Here is a 25,271-nt window from a genome sequence, read left to right as displayed (position 1 = left end):
ATATATATATATTATTATATAATTATATAATATATATATCTCATATATATATATGTCACCCTTATATATATATATATATATATATATATATATAAGAGATATATAAATATCTCTTCTCTGGAGATATTTAAAACCCACCTGGACTCCATCCTGTGCAATGTGCTCTGGGTGATCCTGCTTGGGTTGGACTAGGTGATCTTCAGAGGTCTATTCAGACCAATATTTTGCCAGCAGACAAATCCTCTCCCTGCCTCTGAAGCTATTACCATGCTCTTGGTGCCAAAAAGGTACTCTCTTTTTTTTTTTTTTTTTTTTTTTTTTTTAATAATTAAAAGGGTTTTAGCAGTCTTCTCAAGCTAAATCTTATTTTTCAAAGCTCTTTAACTTCAGTGAAGTCTGCTCCAGACTAAAATTTTACAAGATTCTGGGCCTACTTTTTTTTTTAAGAACTTATAAATAAAATATTATATAAAAATAAATAAATAATGCTAGGTGCTACTTATTTACAATGATTGAAAGTGTCTGACTAAGAAAAAGGTGTCAAAACATGATCATTGCTAATTAACTTTGAGCTCTGTTCTAGATACATTCACTTTAGCTTTGCATGAAGAAAAGTAGCACACATCAATGCATATGAAATAGGCTAATATTACTTTGTAAAAACTTCAGTAATGATGTCTTTATCAAAGGGAAAGGGTATATGTGTTTAAGCAATTTCCAAACTTCAAGCAGAGAATGATCTTAGCAGCCAGAACTCGGTCCACCCCTGCACCCCCTCCCAGTGCTGTGCAAAGAAAGAAATAAGAACAGCTGGCAAGCTTTTTCTCTGTTGGCTCTCTGAAGGCAACAGATGCACTGGGGTGTTCATTACTCAGTCACACACAGTAAAGTCTGCACCTCTCAGCATGAGCCCCAGCCCTGCCTTGTCCCCTCCTCCAAGCAGTGCATGGAGAAGAGGCGGGGAGATGTCACCACCACACAGAGACCTGCCGACACCAGCCTTCTGCAGAGCCAGGCTGTGCCGTTTGAATCTCAGATTTGGAAATCACTCCCCACTCTGAGCTGCGTGACTTTCCTCAGCTCCTCACTTACAGTAAACAAAATCACTTTCTATCCATGCAAGAATAATTAAAATTAAGACTGTGTATGGAAAGGTACTATTTAATATATGTTATGAAATATAATCTTTTACATATTGCATTAGAGCTCTGATATTGATCGAGATATCCCCAGGACTGTACGAGCAGGGAAGAAAATGAACAAAATCTTCCTCCAGGGAATTATCCTCCAGGCAGCTGCTTGCTGCTCTCTCCTACTCCCTCTTTGAAAACTCGCTCTTGTTTGGTTTGTTTTCTTGTTGTCAACCTTTCAGTTAGGCTGGCTTCAGAAAGGAACATCAGAATTTAGTCAGCTTCTCTCCATGTAGCACTTTGGCCATGAAAGCCAACATAACTCTCAGGCAGTCAATCAGGCTGCACGAGTATTCCTATTTTCATTTCAGCTAGGAATTTGGCCTTCTGTATTTAGCTATCACTAATCTAAGGTTTATGCATAACTTGCAGTAAAGTAACAGTTACTTTAGCCAAGTAAAATATAAAAAGTGAGAGAAAAAGAAAAAAAAAAAAAAAAAGAAAAATTGTAAAATTGTGAACATGGGAAGTTCCATGAAGCAGTCCATCTGTGCCTCAGTAACAGAGCAGAGAAGTAGTAACAGAGCAGAGAAGTGAATGCAACTTTTAGACACTGCCAGGAAAAAAAAAAAAACAAAAAACACACAAATCAAAACAGCTTACAGAGATATAAGATGTAATATGGAAAGGTCATAAAGAAAAATGATTTAAACAACTACAGGCATCTATATAGAGATATTTTTATATATTTAGAATAATATTATCTAAATCTAATCTAATACTTGATGTTTGCATGTACTCTTAACACATATTGATTTGCATGGGTTGAGGTACTGCAGTGAGACTCCCATATTTATTTTATAGTTAACATTTCCGAAAAATTGTAAATATTCAGTTTCCTTTAAAATGAGAATGTTTACAGATTTTTCTGGACTTTCCTAAATAGCCTTGATCACCAGACTGGGATTGGACTCAAATTCTGTCTCTCTTGAAACCAGGCTAGCAAGGTACATTCTGAAGTCTTCAAATGAGCACATAACACGTCAGAATTGTTCCACTGATAGTAATACAGTAACACATCAGTTTCTGCTAAAATGGTCTTTCCAGCCACTGCCTCTGTAACTCCAGCACTGTGGGATGTAAGTATTCAATGGAAAATTCCTCCTATATTCATTATACCATTGTGTTTTATGTATTTCAAGACTGCCATTTAATTTAGAGAGAGAGACTTGGAACCCATTCTGTGCCCAGTAAAGTCTGAACAATCTTTTCCTCTGATGCAGCAAACATTTGTCCCAACCCCTATTACCTCTGCATTTTAATGTGCATTACTGTTTATTATTATTATTATTATTATTATTATTATTATTATTATTATTATTGTTGTTGTTGTTGTTGTTGTTGTTGTTGTTGTTGTATTAATATTAATTATATTAATATATATTAATGTTATTATATTATTGTTAATAATAATAATAATCCCACTTTCAGCTCAATTTACAAGCAGACAAAACATGCATAAAATTCAAATTGATATGTTCTGTATGCAGAAAGTATATAAAATATTTTGCACAGCAGTGAGTTATCAATCATAGTCTCCTTAGTACTCTCCATGTCCCAATCCCACTGCAAACAAAACATCCTACTATTTTCCTATCTTATTTTCCTAAGACAAACTATGCTTTATTTTCCCATTTTCAGACAAAGAAAGGTCGGGGGAGCCAAGCTGCAGCTGTGCAGTTTGAAAACTGTCCTCTGTGAGAGGAGAGCACTTTAATGTGTAACAAAACAGAAGAATTGCACATACTGACACATGGAGTGCCTGGACACTTTGAATGGGCAGGTCAAGGCATTGCAGAAGGCATCTGTACTTCAAATTTGCTTCCACTTTGAAAAATCAGCCTATTTAGAGATGGGAAGTCCCAACCATTTTTACTGTCTTGGTTATCACGTCATTTACACAGATGTCAGTCTGTGGTCTCTGATGTTAATGGAGATTGTGTTGGGCACAAATGCAGAATCAGTTCTTGTATATTTATTTATGTGTGGGATCTTCTCTTTTCCAGACTCTGCCATATCAGTGACACCTATTTGAGAATAAGAATATGTTTTTTAAATCATAGATTTTATTTGTAGCAGAGTCATTCAAATATGACCAGGCTGTGCTAAATATATATAAATTTGTAATTAGAGCTCATTAAAATCATATTATCTTGTTCCTTGTGGAAATATGGCTAATAATAAAACCTTCAAAAACTCTGCATATGTAGACCTGAGACAGACACTCATTACTATTATAATTAAGAAGAGGATTGGAACCTTAGATATCAATATTCAAATAAATAAATAAATAAAATAAATAAATGTATTCAAATAAATGTATTCAAATTTTTATACCAGCAATATAGAGGATGACAGGTGTCTCCTCCTACATCGGTGTCTGCAGCTCTAGGGACCAAAAACAAAAAAATACTGATACAGGAGTCTGGAAACAGAAACAACAACAAAAAAAATAACTCTTAAAATGATGACATGAACATTGCTTATATCTCTGGAACAATAATTGCTACAGTTTCATTTTTTATTTTTTATTTTTTTTAAATAAACAGTTGCAAATGTTCAAAGAACAAAATTATCTGAGAAAAAGGAGACCTTAACTCTTTTCACTCAGTGTTGTGTTTTCCCTTGGAGAAGCGTAATTATCTGCCAAATGTGGGATTATTCTTTTATTTAAATCCTGACTGGCAGCAAAAAAAAAAAAAAAAAAAATAAAAAAAAAAATCTGCTCTCTGCTAAAATTATCTAATTTTGTAACTGTTTTAATGATATGTCTGCTTTTATCAAATGATGCCCTTTCTTCCTTGCTAGTGGAATACTCACTGTGCTCCATAAAGTCAGTTTGCGTTATTTCAGATTATTTCACAAGAAAAGTGAAAAGGTGGGCTTTTGACAATGATGGAAACAATGAGGCATGAAGAAATCAGGGAAGATCAAACATGCTCATTAGTTTAGATGGTAAGAAATAGAGGCATTAACAAAAACACAGTATCTTTCTTGTTAATATCATATTGTATGAAATCCCATAATTGTCACATCAGAAAAAGCCTAATTTACTTTACAATAATAAAAAATTTAATAGAAATTCTTATGCTTTATATCACATGCAGTAGAGGGAACTCCTAATTTATTGTATTACTTTGATGTATTCTTTTATTACTTGAAAGGCCAGTTCAAATTGTGGAGTTTTTATGAATATTTTATAGGCTCAGTGTTCTGACTGATGAGAAATAATGCTCTGATACGTTCTGAGCCTCCATCTCTATTGTGCTCGAACTAAGCCCAGCACAGGAATAGACTGCTGAGGCAAAAACCCAGTTGAGTCATTTTCTATATTCCTTTATTTCCTGTTGTAAGTCAGAGCATCCCTAGAATAGGTACAGGTGCCTCCCAGGGACTTTGTAATAACAGCATATCAGTAGTGCAAAGTGATCTCTTTTTCACATCTCTTCTTTGGTTAGACATGTTTTTATGACCAAAATGCTTATGACCATGCTTTTATCACCAAATTAGGTGAACCTAATTTGGGCAACTTCATGTTATAATCCTTGATTTAGACCAACTTTTGAGTTAGTACAACCTAAGACTAGTATTGATCTTCTTTATTTTCTTGCATTAAATTATAAATGTCTTGAAAACTACGAGTGTGTGTTTTAGCAGTTTTAATATTACTTCTTACCTGGTCCATTTGAAGGATAATAAAGATACAGCTGGTTTAATTCAGATTTTAATATTTCTCTATGTCTTCTTATGATTACAATACCGATGTTGTATAGATACTGAATTATTTTGATTCAATGGCATGTCAATATTTATGTCTTTTCTTCGCTATGGCCTTTCTTCCTGTATATCCTGCTAAAGAAAAAAGGAAACAGTATGTAGGATATTGTGGAGAAATATTCTAGGCAAAGTAGTGCATATATCAGAGTAGGAAAGATGAAAAGTATATTAAAAAAGTTATCCATGCCTGCTCATTACATATTCTCACTATGCACAGCAAACAAAAATGCATACTGAAAACTAATCAAAATACTACTAAAACCCATGATACATCTATAAATTGCATGTTCAACAATATAGAGTCTTTTCCTTACTACCAGTGAAAAACAACTTATCAAATTATTTCTATTTGCTCATCCAAGATCTGTGTCGTCCACACTGCTCAGAAGACTTAACGTGATGGACTTTGGGTGTTGGTCTCTACATAACTGTAACAGGGTTGAAAAAGGAATCTGTCATCCTGTTATGTAGCTAACAGCTCCATCTACTCACAGCAATTTTTTATATAGTAACCAACCAGTAAACCATAAATGGTTTAATGACATTTTGTAGTTACTTGAGCCATGAAATTATCAATGTTTCTGGGTTTGCCCAGCATTGAAATCCCAGTATCTGAGATTTAGTGAACACCAGAAGCAGAGAAATTGGTGCCTGGGTTTTAACAAGTTATCTTGTTTTCCTCTTGATGAGCAGACCAGAGGTTTTGCTATTCTGAGGTTGTGGGAAGCATCCAAACCAATTAGACCTGGGAGGGTTTTTGCAGTTCCTCTCCTTCATGTTCTGCCATTGAAGGGTCTAGTAGCAGCTGCTGATGTGGCTAGCCCTTAAAAACAGTAAAATATCAGTACTGGACAATGTATACAACAACATGGGTGCACTGTGAGAGAGAGGAAGGGAGGAACAGAGGGGAAAGAAAGAAGATTTTAATCAGCTGTGTCTATTCTCAATATAGAGACGTGCCTCATATCATTCAGCAGCATGAAGTTGATGTGTTTGCACAATAATTTTTAAGAGAGTGGTTAGAAAGAAAAAATAAATATTGCCTGTCTTTACCCCACAATTTGATAAGGAAATTAGTTCCTGCATTTTTTTGGTAGGAAGCCTTAGCTTATTCCAGAGAAGAGTATATAAAGCCACAGTATTACACCATTAAATAGATTTGGTATTAGTTATGTACTAAACTTCCTTTTATAAATATTAATACTTGGAAAAAATCTATACTGTGTTGAAAACACAATTTCAAACTCCTTCCCTAGCCTTTTAGTTTACCCAAAACTGACACAGAAAAGAACCTCTGAGGTGCACGAAGGCTAAGGAATTTAACTCCTGCTAACATTTTTCCTCAAAAAAATAAAAATAAAAAAATTAAAACCATGCTTGAGTAATCATTCAAAAAGTATCTCTGTGAGTTAAATGCTTATCATATGCCTGATGTTGTGAAAGTGCATCTCAAGACTCTCATGCCTAATTACCGCATATATTCAAGACATAATTAAGGTGAGCAGCTTTTATTCTGGTTAACTGTCACACTGCTGATTTGCAAGTGTGCGCAACTCACTTACGTTTTTTCTCATACTTCTTCTTATACCTCTTTCTCATTGTGTCTCAGTACACAGAACCATATTTTCAATAGTGTTTATTGTATCATGTCCCTGCAGCCCCACTAGACAATGTAAAAAACAGTGAGGGTCCTGCATAACATGCCCAGAAACATGCATGTAAAGTATCACTTTTTTTTTTTTTTTTCCAACATTCTCTTTTCTACCTATTGCCTCATTTTTTTTCTTTTATATTTTTTTTGGGGGGGGGGGTGGGGGTAGGGGGGAGAATGATATGCCGCTCCTTTTCATCAGGTGTTTTTCTGATTCTGTAATCCAGATCAGTCATGGCTAAGATCACACCAAGACAAATAGCAAGAAAAATCAAACTTCACCAAAATCTTCCAGTCCAAATGTCCCAGGCTCTTCAGAATGCTCAGGGCATTACTACTCTACAAGTTTTATAAAACAAAACATAAGAAGCAAAGCCATGCACCTGCCTTTTTACTGAGTTCTGCATTATGTTTCCTTTTATAAAAAGAAAGCAAAATCTAAGGACTCTTGCCATCTTACAACCTACAGGCTATTTTCTGCCTGCAAGCTGTGAAGTACATATTAGGTAGCCTGGAGAAAAAGGCAGCCCAGAGCAGGATGTAAGGGTTGCTGTAGCTGCCAGCTGTCTCGCTGGTGCACAATTTTGGGGCAGGGGCACCCCTATGCTGGTGCTGGAGGTGAGAAATACTTCAAATGAAGTCATCTCTTTAGCTGATAATAATGTAATTAATGAAACTTTTCATAAAAGCATTCCACTTCACTGGTTTCAGGGCACTCAAAATCTACTTACAGCAGATTTGAATTTAAATAAAAGACTCACTGTGTCAACTTTTAAATCACTTATTGTGATTCTTCAACATACTGGCAACCTGATACCAGAAATTCTGCACCTTTTTATCTGTCTTAAGAAATGCTTATTGAACTAGAAGTCACTTTCCCACTCTTGGACTTCAAAAAAATCCAAAAGATTTAAAAATAACAATTATACAAAGGACATGAGAAAGTTCAGAAGAAAAACTCTGGTTTCTCTGACTTCAAGCCATGCAGCTCTCTGAAAAGCATATTGAACATCATTGCACCCAGAGAAATAACATAGCATTATTTATTTATTTATTTATTTATTTTAGGCTGCCTGTATGTTTTGGTGTGTCTCAGGCTTCTGACTATCCAGATCAGGAATCAAGGAGAGACAATGTTGGATGGCACTTTCTCTTCCAGCCTTTGTGGGCCTGGCTTTATTTCCCCTGGAAATGAAAGTGCAAGGAACAGAAGAAAAATCCTTTCTGGCTTACACAGAGTCTCACCTGTGCAGATGATGCCTCATGAATCTGACAGGCAAACATATCTGATTCAATTCACATATTGCAAAAATCTTGCTAAAATATTCTGATGATGTTTAAATTAGCAACGAACAAGAATAGGAAATTATGAAAACATTATATAGAATAAAGTTACCTTAGCTAAGGTATTTGTTTATAACTAAACTTCAAAAGCCTTAGATTCTCTAAATGCAACACTGTAGACACATTTAAAACAGGTAGGAAGAGAGATCACTGCATTCAACTTCAGTCATGGTTAGAAGCAGCATACCTGTAACCCAGATGTAGGAATCTGTTTTAATAACTTCTCCAGCAGAAATTTATCTGAGGTTTCTAGAGTCAATGACTGAGGTGAGAATGAGGAAATCTCTTGTCCCAACCCATCAGTGAGTATCTGCAGGTTCTCAGTTACCTAACTTGAAATTGCGGTGAGGATCAGAATGCACCGTGTGGAACAATTGCAATCCTTTACTGCAGAAATTGTAAGCTAAATTAATTGATATGTATTTGGTATTTTGTGATTTGCAAATTGTTGGAAACACAGCAACATGCTGTTTATTAATGGCTTAGCAGGAAGCACATACCTGCATGTGAGCTCCAGTGTGTCTGGGGAAGAGGAACAGTCCTGTGAATCTGCAAGATTAGATGGAGATGAGCTGTGGGTTAGAAGACTGGTACCATGGGAGGTGATGTTATTAATTTTTTTTGTTGTTTTTATTTTTTAAGTCATAAACCATCAACAAAAGAAAAAAACTCTATTTCTGAGTAGTTTGGAAGAAAAAGAGAAATAAATCTAGCTCATTACTTAAAGTGAGGCAGTTAGAAATGGTTTATTGTTTTAATACTCAAGACTGGCAACTACATTAAATATAAAAGCAAACTAGGCACTTCTCCCTAGCTACAGTCATGGAAGATATTTGTACCTCCTATGTACCTAGAAGCATACTACTATATGAAGGTACTGGTTAGTTAAAGCCTCTTAAGGAGTCCTTCAGAAAACCTAGTTTTCTGAAAAGTATAAATATTAGTAACTAAAATACTGATGTTAAATCACAAAAGAATTGTTAACCTAACTATATTCCCACCTCAGAAAACAAGCATTCCTTGCAGATGGCCGCGGCTCATTTTTGGTGATGTCAGTGTGGAATTTGTCAGTGTGGTGGAAAGGGACAGGTTGTGCCACAGCAGTGGACTTTGTAGTTTTCCTGAAGCCATGTTATAATGACATATTGACAGATAGCTCTCTGCAGACTTCAAAGGCTCAGATCTTTATTGCATCTACCAAGCAAATTGAATGCAATGCATTCAAAAACTGGAAAGCAAATGTAAGCTCAAAATCCAAATTGAGATAACCACATGGCAGGTTCAGTAATGAACAAAGAACAACAGCAATTTTGTTTACTTGTCTTAAAGTAATAATAAGCAAACTCCCAAGTCTCTACATATGGATTCAAAAGTTGAAACACTTGTGTGTAAAGATAAAATTCTCAAAATCTTGAACTTGTACATGGTTAATTACTTATTGCTAATGTACTCAGTTATTTCTTTCCTGGTGAACAAAAACACCTACTGGGTATGTATTATCATAGTGCAAGAAGCATAAAGCTTTACCGTTGTTTTCTTAAGCAATAACTGAAGTGGTGCCATTCACATTTTGTTATGCAGAATATTGTTACAGAATACTGAAGTGTCTTGCCCAAAGCTACAGAGGATTTATTTACCCTGAGCCAGTGATCACTTAGCTTAGTCCCATAGAAGAATTTATGTCTTGGGTAGCAGCTATTTATATTAAATATGTTTTATTTAACATATTTAACCTCAGAGCAAGGCCTGAGGTTAACTACTGGTTTTACAGAAAGCGTAAAGGAAAATTTAAGATTATTGAAAATTTATCTAGTTTCAAAAGTAAGTGGATATAGTATGAATCACACCACAGATTACAGATTCTTACAGCTGCTCTAGTATCAGGCATAGGAAAAATAGTTCTGATTTGAGATTTTATGTTGAAACTATGTCAGACTCCTCCTTTTGTATGATTCTGAAGTGAAAACCAGAGTTAAACATTTCCCCCCCTTTTTTGAGACTTTTAAAACCCCAGACTCAAAACAGGACTTAGGACAGCTAAAACTACAACACTGAAGAGCATAAAGAAATTTTGCAGGAGACACTGTGTGTCAATAGATGTTAGCAAACTAGTGAAAACACAGACTTGAGTATTTAGTCTTAAAGGTTTATATTTGTGTAAATAATCAGATTCACAGTGACAAAAAGGAAATGTAAAAAGAGTTTCAGTGAGGAGAATGTGATATCAGACTGAAAGATAATAACCAGAACCCATCTGCAATCACAGGCTATAAAGAACATTTTTCCTAAAGTGCATAAAAAATAGGTTTTTTTTTTTTTTTGCAAATGTGTAGATCTTAGCAACATGAGGTGTATCTTGGAAGCAATAAAACATTACTTGTAAAAATAAAGCTTAAAAAAAGGCAAAACAAAACCTCTTCTCCACAGAACTACTTTCACAATCATTTACAGAGATCTGATATATAGACTGACCAAGGGTGTTTTTACTGTACTGAAGACTGTACAGTTTGGAGCTTCAAGAACCACTAAAATATCATTATGTTCATCTAGTCTAATCTCCTGCAGCAAACATGGTAATAGCCAGGGACACTTGCACTGAGTCTGTCATTTGTGTTTAAGTAAGTATGCCTTATCACCCAAGCTGACCTGTAGAACTGATCTGTCACCATTACTTACTGCTACTTCATTATTTTTTTTTGTCATTGGCAAATTTTACTAGCAGTGATTTCATATTACCTTTCAGATTCTTGTTACACTTGTTATTCGAGAGGTAGAATTGTGCTGAACCAAGAGTACTTCTGTGGAAGACTCTTTATAAGTAGTACCAACAGAAATTTCTTATTTAAGAAAACAATTTATTCCCTAACAGTCAATCATTCCTTACCTGCTTATATTGTGTTATATTAACTTTGTATAACTTCTTTGAAATACATTATTTCTTTATGTCATTAACTTAAAGTATTTTGAAATTCCAGATGACTAGGCCATTAAGATATGAGTATGTGCTTTGAACTTCATTATTCTAACTAATGTGCAAGCTTGCAGTTTAATGGTCAGATGCACAGAAATAACTAACGTTTTTATTGTCCCATAAAATTTTAATATGAATGGCAATAAACAGCTCAACTAGAAAAGTTATTATTTTTAAACGGATTTATGTCCTTTTCAATACTATGTTTTTAGTGCCCTCTTTAATTTTTAAACTTTATTTATTTATTTATCTATTTTCAGAACTAGAAGTTAATTCATCTAATAAGAAAAAGCATGTGCAACAGCATGTATATTCAAATATTAATTTTATTGCAGAAGTGCTTCATCTCATGAAGCTGAGATTAAAACTTTCCTGTAAAATGAAGCTTATTTCCTAGACTTGCAGCAGTACTTAGAATGAGAAGAAATGGGACCTCCATTGATAATTATTTTGGTGATGCACAGGAATACCTGTACTTTTCCACGCATCTTCAAACTTCAAACAGAACCAGGATGAAAATATGTATTGCTAAATTGGTTCATTTAGAAATGACCTGGGAAGATACTGAATTGACAACAATAGTGCATTGTTAAATTTATTTGAACAAAAAACATTGTGACATCTTTGTAATGAAAAGATGGCTATGGACTATTTAAGTCAATACACTTCTGTGTTGCTACAGATCAGGGAAAACTATAGAGCTTGTTGAGTACAAGTTGGCTGAAAACCTCAGTCCCTATTGTCTTTGTGAGCTTGGGCTATTGGTGATTTTAAACTGAGTTTCTGGTAGGTCAAATACAGTTCAAAGGCTGACCGATTTTTTCTTCATCATATAGATGATGAATACTAGAATACTATTTTTGTGCAGATTTGAAGCTAAATGAATGTAAGTGGATATATAAAGAACACTCATGTGTGGATTATACTGAGTAAAGCAAAGCAAAAATTGTGTCTCAATATATTTGAAAATAATACTTCAAAGTATTTAGAAAAAAGTACAAATTATTAAGTGGAACATTTCTAAATACAGTCAGGAGAGTCCAGATTTGGTGAGATATATTCAGCCTAAAGTTGAACATCTAGTAAGAAAACCTAAGGTGGCTTTATACCATTTGTGTCTTTTATGAATCTGAGGCATTACAGATGGACAATTTGACTTCCTTACAACAAGGATTGTGTAAAAGCAGGTTCAGAGCTGCCTAAATCACATTTGTGGGATCAAAGAAGATACAAGCCAGATAGCACTAGTAACACTTGGCTGCCTCCTACATATCACTTTAGGATTTCCAAGAGATTCTTAGAGGTTGTACATTTCCAAATGTTGAGCAAAGATAACAGCAAAGAGGGAGAGGTGGAGACAGTTTTTCTACTCATCAATTTCAACAAGTCTAATCTTATTGCATAAAAATGCACTTTAAATAGCAACTCGATGTAGCATTATTTATAACACAGGCTATTTCTATCATTTCTAACATTTCTATCAATTAGAAAGTCGCCCATTTAGAATTTCTCTCTGCTGCTTTTCATTAATATAAAAATAAATTACCATCAAAATCCTTAGAAGGAAAACTCTGTGGAAGTGACTTTCCTGGTTTTATTGGAAAAAAAAGCCCTACAACAAAAAAGTGAGGTAATGTCCAAAATGTCTACCAGCTTCTTCAATGAAATGTCTCATTTCATTGCCATCTTACTTTTCAAAATAACACAAACAAGTTGTCTCTCCAACCAGGGTGTAGTGCAAGCCACCATTCATGAGAATGCTACAGAAAAGATCACTGTCTTTTGACAACACAGGCAACGTACCAAGCTCAGTATGCATACTGAATCAAGAGAGGTCTTTTTTTTTTTTTTTCCTTTCTTTCTTTCTTTTTTTTTTCTTTTTAGCAAGTGAGGAAAAAACATTAAAAACCCTTCTTTGTAATGCTCTATCTGCACACACTGAAACCAATGAAATTTTTATATTCTTTTATATTTACAACCCAATTATAATATTTTTGTTATAACAGACACCAAGATGACTGTATGATAAAGGAATTTAGAGTATTCTCTTTTTACCACTAATGTACTGCCTGTGAGAGGACCAGGAGGAAGCAATCTGTGTCAGTCACTGTTTTAGCCTTAAGATGTTCAAAATTAGAAAATAATTCTTCAATATGAAGGAGTAGGAAAAGTCAGACATAGCTTTGCAGGTCCTCACCTATTTACGAGAGGAGAAGGCACAAGTAAACCAGGGCATTGTTTAAAACTGTATCCTTAAAACAGGGTTAGCAAGAGAGAAAAGGTGCCAAAGCAAAATCAAACTGAGCATAACAAGGATGGAAGAGCAAGTTAATTGGAACCAGTAAGTAGCTTGTGTAGGGTAAATTTAAATTTTTTCTTACCTCATTTTGCCAGCTTTCAATGTATTTGTATTTACTCATCCACATCTGAATTTCACTTTACATTTCCATTTACTTATTTCTTGTACTCCCTTTTCACAGACTCTCTGAAATGGAATACAAATGCAAAGTAAGTAGTTGAATGACTATTAAAATATTTCTAACCAAATAATTTATTATTCAAACTCAAGTTTCTAACTAAATTATTTCTTCTCCCTCACTTGCTGTAAACTAGGAGAAAATCAGTTGTTTTAGTTACAGTTACAGGCCTCTGCTTAAGAAATATCTATTTAATTTATATACTTGCTAAAGCAGCACGTTGGTGGCTTAGTCTCTGAAATGTCTCCTCCTTCAATCAAGATTTTTCAGAAGAGTGGGATTATCACCAGTGAACAGGGATTTCCAGTGTTGATTCAAAAAGATATATGTGAGACACTTGGATACTTGAACTGAGAAAGCTGCTGGTATAGAGCAAGTCTCATGGAATCATAAAATTTGCAATTAATGTTATCTGAAATGAATCTGAGATCAACAGAGCCCTTCTCCTGCCAAAAGACTTTCCTGCAAGAGAATCTCAAATTCCATTGTCCAAAATAATTTTAAATTACCTCATACATCTACATGTTCCCTAGCAGCATTTCATGTTGTTTAACAGGATACAACATGAAGAGCTGAATTTTCTCTACTAATCAGTCTAAATTTATCTGTACTTGCTTTCATTGTCTCCTTAGATTAATTCAGGTCATCCTAAATGAGTTTCCATGGTTACTACCAGCAACATACCTCCTGATAACAACGGCTTTCGTGAAGCTTCCCGTTGGTATTCGCTCCTTTTCAGAATTTTCAATGCATTGTTGCAGTAGACAATAAGTTAGGCATTGAAAAGGTAAAAATGTTGCAAGAACCAGAAGGATTGAAAACAAAAAAACAACACTTTGAGAAGATCATCATATTTGTGCCTGAAAAAAAAAAAAAAAAAAAAAAAAAAAAAAAAAATAAAATAAAATAATAAAATAAAATAAAAAAATAAAATTAAATTAAAATAAATTACTAGGGCAGACATGTATCCTTCCAATGCTTTATGGAGACAATAAACCAAGAACTGGGTAATATGTTCTGATCATCTGGTTTAGACAGACTTAAAATACTTGTCTGGCAAAATTATTGCTTTATATAACAGTTTGTTCTTTTTGTTGTGATTAATGACCTTGCTAGTTTCTAAGTAGCAACAGTTCCTACAGCTACACTGGAGAAAGCACATTTTTTGGAACTGCTGTTACCTGCTGGTAAGAAAATGACCATCCTGCCAGTGAGCTTTATAGAATCCAATTAAATCCTGTCCCAAACTAGAAAGTGCTTAGTGCAGCATTTAAATAAGTAAGAATTTTAAAGTGTCCTGTTCTTGTTTTTCTATCTCATTTGCACTACATTCCATGTGAATCTTCAGACAAGATAAATTGATTTTGTTTGAAATTAATTTACTGTCTAAACACATATTTTTACCAGATACCTCTGGGAGCAATGATACTTCCTCTTGACTCCTTCTGGTACCTCAGATGGTTTTTACAGCTTGATTTTTTTATTTTTTTTATTTTTTTTTTTTTCATGCTCAGTGCAGTAGAAGTACATTGTATGCACATCTTTTAGTGTTTCATTTTTTTAATTTACAGATCTTGGTCACAGAACAAGGATGCATGAAAATATAGCTTTGTTTCACAAGTATAAAAATGAAAATTTTAGTCTTCAGATAAGGAAACTGAATAAAATTTGACTGCTGTAGAAGTCTGATTTTTTTTTAAATATATATTTTTTCTGTCTAAAACAGAAGCAGAAAGCTGGCAGACTTATTTTGTGTCCAGAAGACAAGCTTCTTTGAAATGTGATGGTTAAACACAACACTCAGCCCACAGCTACCACTTCTTTAGCAGTTTCCTATAGCAAGTAATAGGCAGAACAACATCTATAACCAAGCACAAAATACAGGTCCAACCTGTGCTTCAAACACACTGGATCAGGGCAAAGGAACATTAGGCAAAACACTGTAGTTTCCATACTTTTTAAAAGATGTCTTCATACATTTAGCTTTTGTTTGGAAAACAGGAGGGACTAGGAAAATAATTGCCAGGTCACCATGCTTTGAATGAAGAAAGAGAACCAATCTTTAAGAGTTTTAGGAAATTTATCATAGGAAAGAAGTTGTTTTATTTCCAGTTGCCAAAACTTAAGGCTGCAAAAATCTCTTAAAACATGCATGGGACAAAAAATGCTGAAGTGGTGGCTGGATTTTGAGAGAGCATCTGCCAGAGATTTGTATTCAATTGTATGAACTGGACATATGGATTGAGTTACATTATTTGAAAAGAGTTTGGCACGCAGAAACTGAACTTCTATAAAAGCCAAGGAATACAATGCAGAGGAGCCAGGAAGAAAAAGTCTTTTAAACTGAGGTAGAAAGTGAAAGAAAACAAGATCAGAGAGTTGTGACACGTTGTGTCCTATAACAAAGGACAGTGAAAGTAAGTTTCTCAGAGCACTCTTGAATAAATCTTAGAGCTTAGTGCCATATTCCAAAAATAAATGAGAAAAATCTGTGTACAAGAAGGTTAACAGCCAGTCTGTTACTATAAACTCGTTTGGTTTTGTTTCTAAATCCTATTATTGTGGTTTTGGGTTGTTGTTTCTTTTTAAGAAACATTTCACTCTATTGGGCAAAAGAAAACTCCACTAGCAATAAAGACAATTCAGAATGGAGTAAGGTCCCTTTAGCAAACATCAGAGGCTCTTCCAGTGAACTGTAGGTAGAGAGGGCACAACCTTCCCATCAGAGAGACAGTCCACATTTCAACAGCTTCTTCTCCCCATTATATCAGCCCTGGCTTTATATCATTATATCAGGTCTGGCTTTCACTTGTGACTTCTTACTTCCTGAGCCTTTAGTTTGATTTTTATGCTTTGTGCCAATATTTTCTTCTCTTCCCCAGCTTCTGTCTGGTGTTGCACGAGTGTGGATGTTCTTATGTTCTTTCCCAAGCTTTCTGGCTCTGGAGGGAGGTGAAAGGTTTTTATGCATATCTTTTCTTTTGCACAGATGTTACTGGCAGAATGATTATCTTACTGGCTCTACTACTTGACTACTGCTCAGAATGGTGCAGGCCACAAACTCCCTTTTACAGCTAGATCTTCATGGTATTTCCTTATCAATGAAGTTTAAAAATGTAAAGGTCAGTGTAAAGCTAATATTATCTGGTCACAAGCTTATTGTGCACCCAACAACTTCTTCAAACATAACCCAAATCCCATGTACCAAAGTCTGAACATCTCTAAGTAGACCTTTTTGTACTAGCTGCTAAATTATTCCTATGAGCCTCTAGTCATATCCCTTGGGCCAATGATGCAGAGTCTACAGTTTCTCAATAATTTCATACTTGTCATTTTTTCCTGGAATCACCGTCAAAGAAGTCTAAAAATGGTAAAAATTCCAGATCCTCAAAATGGCACTGTAAGAGAAGTCTGAGAAAAAAAAAAAAGAAAGAGGTTTTATGCTTTCAGTCTGATTACCTCAGACTAACTACAGACTAAAATGAACGTCGGGTTTAATATGAATTTGTAAAGTTTGTCTGTACATTGTTTCTTCATGCAGCTATGGGCTCAGGACTTCTACAAAAAGACAGAGACATGGAGAAAGACAGTTAAGGAAACAGGACCAGCAGTTTGAGGAGCTGTGACGCACCACAGGAAAAGTACAGAGCAAGTTTGGGTGATGACTTTGATCAACTCTATCTTTGACTTTTAGTCAGTCTTTGTAATTATTGTTATTTTCTTTCATTTTATTGTGGTTTTTCAAAATGTATCTGCACTTTACAAATGCTATTTTCCTCAGCTGAAAGAATCCAAACAAACAAGCAGAAAACCAAGCCAAAAGCACAACTCCAAAGTACATATTATTCCCAGCTATACATTCAGAAGGCAGAAATAAAATGAAGCTGACCATGTTTTTACGGTGTTTCATCTGAGCCTTCCAACCCAACCAATGCCTGTTACTGTCTACATACCTACCCAGGCAAACATACACCAGTCTCCAACAAGCCCAGGTTCCTGGGAAGCTGAAGGAAGTGTTTTGCCAACAGGGTCTGGACACCTGAGCTGCCTTCCCTATGAATGGTTCACACTAAAGTGAAAGAAAAAATACTGTTAAACAGAGGATCCAAGACCACAAAATCTTAACTTTGAAGCAAGCACCATAATATTGATGCATTATCTATAAATAAAGATCAGCTATTAAATTAAACATTTAGTAGGCTACATTTCTTTGAATATCCTTGAAAGGATATAACCAAGAGTCTGTGGTACTTCAAAAACAGCACTTTTACAACATTTTGGCATTTTAAACAAAACTGCCCTGAAATTTTTAAGAGCCTAAATATGCCTAGAGATTAATTAACTTCACTTTAATGCTTTTCCAGCAATTATTTATATGAAGTGCAGGGAATCACTCAATAAATAAGAGATGCTGTGTCCAACAGTGTAAGACCTTCTTACCTTAAATCACAGGCAATAGAAAACAGTATGAAATTCCTCTCTACCTCCTCTAAGAGCACTATTACCAAGTGTAATGTTAGAGTGGACTGTAGAAACTTTAGGTTTCCATGCTGCCACCACAGTCACCTTAATAGTTCAGAGACTACTGTGTTAGTAATTCCATGGCACTGACTGCTAATTTGGTTTATATGAAAAGAGATACTATAACATGTCAGTGGTGAAAGTAAGAGGAGACTCATGCCCAGGACCAACAGCACTTACATTTATAAAGTTACAGGGACAGGCAGAGCAGATATACTCAAACACAGAAACCACCTGGCAAGTGTCACTTTACAGTCCAGCATGGGCAGAAATGTTTTCACCTAGTATCACAGAATAGTCTAGGTTGGAAGAGACCTCCAAGATCACCTAGTTCAACCTCTGACCTAACACCAACAAGTCTTCCAATAAACCATATCACTAAGATCAACATCTAAACGTCTTTTAAAGATCTCCAGGGATGGTGACTCAACCACTTCCCTGAGCAGCCCATTCCAATGCCTAACAACCCTCTCAGTAAAGAAGTTTTTCCTAATATCCAACCTAAAAGTACCCCTTTAATGTACCTATACAGTGTAATAATGTTGCTCCTGAGCCTCCTTTTCTCCAGGCTGAGCATCCCAGCTCCCTCAGCTGCTCCTGGTAAGACTTGTTCTCCAGAACCCTCGCCAGCTTCGTCGCCTTTCTCTGGACTCGCTCAAGCACCTCGATGTCCTTCTTGTAGCAAGGGGCCCAAAACTGAACACAGTACTCAAGGTGCAGCCTCACCAGAGCCGAGTACAGGGGGACAATCACTTCCCTAGACCTGCTGGCCACACTGTTTCTGATACAAGCCAGGATGCCATTGGCCTTCTTGGCCACCTGAGCACACTGCTGGCTCATATTCAGCTGACTATCAACCAATACTCCCAGGCCTTTCTCTGCCAGGTTGCTCTCCAACCACTCATCTCCCAGCCTGTAGCTCTGCCTGGGGTTGTTGTGCCCCAGATGCAGGACCCAGCACTTGGCCTTGTTGAACTTCATACAGTTGGCCTCAGCCCATCGGTGCAGCCTATCCAGATCCTCCTGTAGAGTCTTCCTACCCTCGAGCAGATCGACACACGCACCTAACTTGGTGTCATCTGCAAACTTACTGAGGGTGCACTCGATCCCCTCATCCAGATCATTGACAAAGATGTTAAAGAGGACTGGCCCCAGTACTGAGCCCTGGAGGATGCCACTAGTGACTGGCCTCCAGCTGGATTTGACTCCATTCACAACTCTTTGGGCCTGGCTATCCAGCCAGTTTTTAACCCAACAAAGTGTATGCCAGTTCAAGGCATGAACAGCCAGTTTCTTGAGGAGAATGTTGTGGGAAACGGTGTCAAAAACCTTACTGAAATCAATGTAGACCACATCCACAGCCTTTCCCTCATCCACTAAGTGTGTTACTTTGTCATAGAAGGAGATCAGGTTCATCATGCAGGACCTGCCTTTCATAAACCCATGCTGACTGGGCCTAATCCCCTGGTTGCCCTGTAAGTGCTGCGTGATGACACTCAAGATAATCTGCTCCATGAGCTTCCCTGGCACTGAGGTCAAACTGACAGGCCTATAGTTCCCTGGGTCTACCTTCTGGCCCTTCTTGTAGATGGGCGTCACGTTTGCTAGCTGCCAGTCAACTGGGACCTCCCCTGATAGCCAGGACTGCTGATAAATGATGGAAAGCGGCTTGGCCAGCTCCTCTGCCAGTTCTCTCAGTACCCTCGGATGGATCCCATTCGTCATTCCCTATCGACTTGCGTACATCCAAGTGCCGTAGCAGGTCATGAAACATTTCCTCATGGATAGTGAAGGCCACATTCTGTTCCCCGTCCCCTTCTACCAGCTCAGGGTACTGGGTATCCGGAGAAAAACTGGTTTTGCTGCTAAAGACTGAGGCAAAGAAGTCATTAAGCACCTCAGCCTTTTCCTCATCTCTTTTAACTAAGTTCCCCCCCCACGTCCAGTAAAGGATGGAGATTCTCCTTAGTCCTCCTTTTTGTGTTGATGTATTCATAAAAACCTTTTTTGTTATCTTTAACTGCAGTAGCCAGTTTGAGCTCCAGATGAGCTTTGGCCTTGCTGATTTTGTCCTTGCTCTGCCTCTCAACTTCCTTATAGTCCTCCCTAGTGGCCTGCCCACTTTTCCAAAGATTATAAACCCTCTTTTTTCTCCTAAGCTCAAGCCACAACTCTCTGTTCAGCCAGGCTGGTCTTCTGTGCCAGCTCATCTTTGGGCACGTGGGGACAGATGGCTCCTGAGACATTAAGATTTCCTTCTTGAAGAGCACCCAGCCTTCCTGGACTCCTCTGCCCTTCAGAACCACCTCCCAAGGGACTCTGCCAACCAGTGTCCTGAACAGCTCAAAGTCAGCCCTCTGGAAGTCTAAGGCAGCAGTTTTACTGATCCCCTTCCTGACTTCGCCAAGAATAGAGAACTCTACCATTTCATGGTCACTCTGCCCAAGACCGCTCCTGACCACCACATCTTCCACCAGTCCATCTCTGTTTGTGAACAGAAGGTCTAGCAGAACACCACCCCTGGGTAGGCTCACTAACCAGCTGTGTTAGGAAGCTATCTTCCATGCTCTCCAGAAACCTCCTAGACTGCTTTCTCTGGGCTGTGTTGTGCTTCCAGGATATGTCTGGGAAGTTGAAGTCTCCCACGAGAACAAGCACTGACAATTACACAACTTCTGTCAGCTTCCTGTAGAACTCCTCATCCATCTCCTCATCCTGGTTCAGTGGCCTGTAACAGACCCCCACCTGGATGCTTCCCTTGTTGGATGACTTCATAAGTGATGAAGTTTACAGCAGCACTGGAATCATATCTTTTTACTACACAAGAAACTAGCTGCAACAGCAGCTGCAGGACAAAACTTCGTCCACTGGCTGACTACACCTTTCTGAAGGGTGAAAAAAATGCTCAGATATTCAGATTTTAAAACTAGGATATGTGCTGTAGGATATTCATTGGTGTTGCACTTTCATTTACTAAGACAAGTGCTTCATATTTATATTTGGCTCTTGGACAAAGATTTCATTAAAAAGATTACCCCAAAACTAACAGTGAGAATAACTATCCCACATAAATCTCCATCTCCCTCTAAGTTACAGATAGCATAAAACCTATGGAACATTTCTCACTTTAAAAAACAAAACCAAGAAAAAAAATGTTGTCCCTGCTGTATAACAAAGCAGAGGTGGAAGAACTTCAAAAATAAATAGACTGCTTATCCCTCGAATAAGCAAAAATGGTCAGTATGAGAAGTGTCATACTCATACCATATGCCAAGTAGACTCTTGTCTACTCTCCTCATTTCTAAATGAACTCTCAGATTTATTTTACACACTGCTCAAAAAAGATCAGCAATTTTCCCCTTGACTGCACTAAAGGCCTCAGAATCAGAAATATGAATCCTATGTGAGACTGTTCCCTGTTTTCCTTCATTATTTAGTCTGTAGTTTTGCCATGAGGACTAAGCTAGAATGCTTTGTCCCAGAAACAGGCTGAAGACTGACTTGGGATGGTTCAGGAAAGCTGTTTATACCAAACTCTTTTCCCAGTGTAATACACCCCTTGATCGGTCACTGGAGGTGCTAAATAACTTATAATCCCTGCTCAGCTGTGAGAGAAGCGAGTTGCCATAAAGTTGCTAATGTAGTTTGAAAATTCATGTGTCACTAATAAGAACCGGCTTTTGCCACAGCAGTGACAACATGAAGGCAAGTCAGGACCCCCAGTCCATAGTGAGCAACAGCGTTTTTCTCCTGCAGACATTATGTGCGACTTGGGACAAGAGAACAGACCCTGCTACATGATTCCAAGACTTTCTGGTGCATGTGGGAGAAAGGATGAATTTGACATGGCAGCATCAGGAGGGAAAGGATAAGGGTTAAGCCCAGATGGACAGAGACATTTATTCTGATGCTTGAAACTGAGGTCTGTTTAGATTACAGACCAGGTTTCACAGCATCAACATCCTTCAGTCATTCTTGAATTAAAACAGAACTGGCAGGAATTTGACCTGGGTGATTAACTCCCAAAATTTCAATGTTATTACAGTTTAAAGAAGAAAATAAGTACAGCCGAAATGAAAAAGCTCTGGCTGTAACTGAGAACTAAGTCAAATGTGCCACTGCTATGAGCCCTTGAAGCCCTTGAGGCCATGGTGATGATCTGTGCTTGCACTCGTTGGAGGCGTTGTAAATCCAGCCTGCCCAGGGGAGTGTTGTTCTGAGTTCAATGGATCAAATTAGAACTTACTGCCTTCAAAGCAGATTTACTAGGGGACTAATGGGTTTTCAGCATTTCAAGCTCCCTCAGTGACACTTCCTTGAATCCTTCCTTCAGGATTTCTGGGAAAATGGCATGCAAGTCAGGTAACTGTGGTGGTGGATCTGAACTTCTACAAAAAGCCTGGTCCTTGTATGTCTCTGCAGACATACTCTAGAGATAAACTGACTGCACATGTAAAAGATGTCCTGATGTTTCTGGATTATATCCATGAATACAGATATTTTATTTCTTGTGGATACATGTCTGCTGAGATGTATCTCTTCAGATATGCCCTCTCATTTTCTCACTCAGTACAGAGGGAAACGAAATGCAAAATAGGTGTGGATTTCTGTCTATGCAGGTTTGCAGCCTCAGGTCTGTAATGACTGAAGTTTCTGTAGCTCACATTAAGAAAGGCACAAGCATACACTAGGGAGAGTCAAAGAGCCACAAGCTCTCAATAATAACTATTCTGGAAGGGGACAAATGTAGTAAAACTGATTTTGCAGGCCATCTCTCCCAAAACACAGAAGGCTGGTATTTTCCATACTCTCTGGTCTACTACACAATCACCCTGGCGATATCAGCATACTAGAGAGATACATTAAAATTGCTTAAAAGAACACTTTTTTTTCTAGTGTTTTAGGTAGTTTCGAGTCTCAACTACAAATTCACTGCAGCTCTGCAAGCTGAGATGAAAGGTGCAAAAAGCTTTAATACAAATCTAGAAGTACCAAAGGAAAATTCCCTGTCAGCAGCAAAGTACTTGCTGGCAGAGAGGGTTCACACTCAGGTCACAGGACTGCAGCTCCCAGGCCCTGGCAGGGGAGCACAAGTGTCCCTATTCCACCTCCACCTTCTGATGGCCCCTGAGCCTTGGGGTCACTTCTACCCTGAACTGTCTGAAGGTTGCCACTTTCCTCCTCTTCTTTCCATGCTCTATTGCTTTCTGATGGAATTTGGATCTGCTTCATCCCACCCCTGCCTTCCACACTATACTGCAGAGATATGCTCACTAAGTGAAGATGTTTCCTTTTCCAAGGGGTAACCTCTGGGACCCTTTCTGTGTCTTTAATGACCTTTAACATGCCAGAACAGTATAAAGGAGGCCACTGACTTACTTTCAATATTTATTTCTACAGAATGACCTTTTCTTTTGCTTTATAAGTTGTACACTGCTTATTCCATCTATTCTCTAAGCCTTGTACCAAAGCTGGAAAACAAAACAAAACAAAACAAAACAAAAAAAAAAAGAGGAGGGTGATGACACAAGCAAAGATCTGGCATCCCTAATGTTTAATAAGGCAGAAAGAGCTCATTTGTTAGTCCCTTATCTCACAAAGTAAGAAAATCTTTCTTTCTTTTTTTTTTTCTCCCCCCCAAAAAACCAAAACCAACCAACCAAACAAAAAAAACCTGTCTGCTTAAAAGGTAGGACAGAAGGAATACAGCTGGCAGTGGATATAACTATCTACCTACTCTCCCCTCAGTCTGCTAGGAAGGACATCTAATTCAAACGTCAGGTTTGGTCTTTGCAATAGATATAAAAGAGTTTTTGTTCATCAGTACACTTTATGCTACCTATTTATGAACATGTTTTCATAACCACTGTTTAAGTAGCAGCAGAACTCCACAAATGTTGTTGTTTTTTTTTTTTTTTTTTTTTTTTTTAAAGTCAGAAATATTACATCTGTTCATGAATAGCTTTACCTGACTTTATTGGAGGTCAGTCAAGTCCTCTTTTTTATAACTCCACTATATTTTTGGAAAGCTTATAGAAACTTTTAAAATCTTTTACATTTTCCCTTGTGATTTAACATTCATTCAGCCTGTTATTTTATTGGATTTGCTGTAAACTTATTTTACTTTCACAAAGGATTCAGAAATAAACTCTTGTGAAAAGTCCCTACATGAATATTTTCAAAAGGGCAGCCAAAGCTGACCCCAATTATATTTTTCCTATGATTTGTATGATACAAATGAGCAATACCTGGGAATTAATTTTTTATCTCTTTGACAGCAATTGCAGCATATCCAGACTGCACCTATCTGATAGCCTAACCTACAAAAATAATGATTAAACATCAAACTACTTACCAAATCAGTGTATTCAAGCTACTTGAGGACTGTTTACAGCACAACAGGAGAGAAATAACAAAATAATTTGTCACTGTCATATCTCTGTTTCTTTTACCTTTTCTTGAGGTATATATATGTTTCTGTCCTGTGGAGTGGGCTATGGTAAGGTCTGTACCTCCTTTAAATTGGAAGCTGGTTATGAGTAGCCAAGTTGGTGCTGAACGCTAATGCCAATCAGGGCTTTCTTCTTCACTCCCTTTTCAGCACCTGATTGCTCAGGGAGCAGCTTTCTGTACCATAGCACTTACTGCCTCTCATAGCACTTACTGCAGTGACAGTGATTTAAAATGACTCCAGTGACTCAGACATTTCTTCTGAGTCTCTCTTGAGGCCTGATTACAGTGCGGAGACATAAAGCTACAAAATAGCCCCCCACTTAATTTAAGCCAACAACACTGACTAAAGTCAAAGGTGTGGTTGTCTTAAAAAAGTTGTATGTGCCCTGGCTGCCTATGAATGATGGCTCCATTACCCCATCTTTCCAGTTCAATTCAAAGCTAGTCTGGTGTAAAATATGGCAGAAAGGCAATGATCCACCACAGCACTTAAGCATTTCTTATTTACAGTTCCTGCATTGTTCCACTGAAGTTAATGTTACTCTTCTCCACATTTAGACTTATGGGTATGTAGTTTGTCAGTTAGCCCTTATCTGGATTTCAGACTTTTGACACCTCCTGCAATGTTCATGTATATTGTCAGAGCATATTTAAATACAGTTGCAAAATCAGGTTTGTTCTAGATGGAATTTCTAAGTGTAAAGGTAAAGCAAAGAATATACAATGATCTTGATTGGGATAGAATGTCTGCACCATGTTTTAAGGAAAAAAAGTGAGATTAGTCTGACTTTTTTTTTTCTTCTCCCAATATCCATTCTAGCCAATTTTTACATTGCTTTTGTTTTGCAGTCTAATAAATCACAGTTAGCTATGTAGGTTGATATAAT

General features: G+C 37.1%; 1 long non-coding RNA gene across 1 annotated transcript in view; it reads right to left on the bottom strand.

The window, feature by feature from the left end:
• Positions 1-3,081: 3,081 nt before the first annotated feature.
• The window catches only part of LOC113845217 (uncharacterized), a 30,912-nt gene continuing 8,722 nt past the window's right edge, over positions 3,082-25,271 (bottom strand). The window contains exons 4-12 of the long non-coding RNA XR_011811454.1: positions 17,368-17,479; positions 14,095-14,270; positions 13,315-13,418; positions 8,964-9,156; positions 8,463-8,511; positions 5,524-5,790; positions 4,867-5,042; positions 3,528-3,615; positions 3,082-3,217 (exon numbers count right to left, since the gene is read on the bottom strand). This is a non-coding gene — a long non-coding RNA (uncharacterized lncRNA). The remainder of the gene's footprint in view (positions 3,218-3,527; positions 3,616-4,866; positions 5,043-5,523; positions 5,791-8,462; positions 8,512-8,963; positions 9,157-13,314; positions 13,419-14,094; positions 14,271-17,367; positions 17,480-25,271) is intronic.

This window comes from Anas platyrhynchos, chromosome 9 (assembly GCF_047663525.1).
Source record: "Anas platyrhynchos isolate ZD024472 breed Pekin duck chromosome 9, IASCAAS_PekinDuck_T2T, whole genome shotgun sequence".
Classification (NCBI taxonomy): Eukaryota; Metazoa; Chordata; class Aves; order Anseriformes; family Anatidae; genus Anas; species Anas platyrhynchos.
Note: the sequence above shows the minus strand (reverse complement) of the source record. Positions and strands in the feature narration are given on the sequence as shown.